Source organism: Trypanosoma cruzi (assembly GCF_000209065.1).
Source record: "Trypanosoma cruzi strain CL Brener chromosome Unknown tcruzi_1047053427377, whole genome shotgun sequence".
NCBI classification, from domain to species: Eukaryota; Euglenozoa; class Kinetoplastea; order Trypanosomatida; family Trypanosomatidae; genus Trypanosoma; species Trypanosoma cruzi.
In genome coordinates, this window is record NW_897257.1 from 1 (window position 1) to 858 (window position 858).

The 858-nt window shown below is 61.1% G+C and overlaps 4 non-coding genes across 4 annotated transcripts, besides 1 other annotated feature; all 4 read left to right on the forward strand.

Moving 5' to 3' along the window:
• The first annotated feature begins 28 nt into the window (after nt 1-28).
• On the forward strand, nt 29-118 carry Tc00.1047053427377.10. Its single transcript, XR_008254281.1, has one exon. It is a non-coding gene; the product is annotated as a C/D small nucleolar RNA (snoRNA), TB11C4C3 (small nucleolar RNA).
• Nucleotides 119-264: 146 nt separating this feature from the next.
• Tc00.1047053427377.20 lies at nt 265-336 on the forward strand. Its single transcript, XR_008254282.1, has one exon. It is a non-coding gene; the product is annotated as an H/ACA snoRNA, TC11C4H3 (small nucleolar RNA).
• A 106-nt stretch (nt 337-442) lies between these two features.
• On the forward strand, nt 443-539 carry Tc00.1047053427377.30. The gene has a single exon (XR_008254283.1). It is a non-coding gene; the product is annotated as a C/D small nucleolar RNA (snoRNA), TB11C4C1 (small nucleolar RNA).
• A 5-nt stretch (nt 540-544) lies between these two features.
• Nucleotides 545-581: a microsatellite.
• A 67-nt stretch (nt 582-648) lies between these two features.
• Tc00.1047053427377.40 lies at nt 649-734 on the forward strand. Its single transcript, XR_008254284.1, has one exon. It is a non-coding gene; the product is annotated as a C/D small nucleolar RNA (snoRNA), TB11C4C2 (small nucleolar RNA).
• The last annotated feature ends 124 nt before the right edge of the window (nt 735-858 follow it).

Sequence of the window (858 nt, forward strand, 5' to 3'; positions counted from 1 at the left end):
GTGGGTTGTGGTGGGCGCACGCCGCTGCTGATGGAAGCAACCAACTCCTTTTCGCGAGGGCGCGTGGCCCCGTGAACGCGCTTGCGTGATTGCCAAAAACAAACTCAACAGGTCTGACAGCCGCCCCGCCCGCCGCAACCTCGCCGGCTGGCCCCCGCGCCTCCCCTCGCATGGCCAGGAAAGGCGCGTCTTGAGACCCACCGCTCCGTGACGCTGGGCGCTTGGGTGCATCGGCGCCCCGAGAAAGAGACACGCCGGTCGTGAAGCGCAGCGACCCTTGGGCCGGTGGCGCGCTGTCGGTGCCGCGCGTGGCGCCACTGCCCGGTTGCGCGAGAGTTTGCGGTGACGGTGCGCGCGTCGAGGCTCCCTCCCCAGTTCGGGAAACGATGGGAAAAAACAAAACCAAAGAGGACGCGCACGGGTGAGAGATGCGGCTGCGACGCGTGATGAAATTCCACAGTTTCCTGTCAGTCTGACGACGAAAACGCGTGAGGACGCAATTCCCGACTCAGCTCACACTGAAGTGCTTTGCTTTACACCCCCATCTTTCTTTTTTTTTCTTTTTCTTTTTTTCTTTCTTTGTCCCTCTGCTCTCGCTGCGCGGTTTTGCGGCCCAGCGACGCGCACGCCCGCACACACACACACGCGCTACGATGGAGACATGTTGTTCGAGGTCCAAACAGTTTGAGCGACGCATTGAGAACGGAACAATAAAAATCACCTTTCGGCTGAGCACCCGCTCCCCTCCCTCCCACTTCCTGCTATTGTTGTCGTTTTTCTTTCTTGCGCAACGGCGCGCACGTAACATCCTGCCCTGTCTGGCGCCCTGCCTGTGCAAACGGTTGGTGGCGGGGCCCG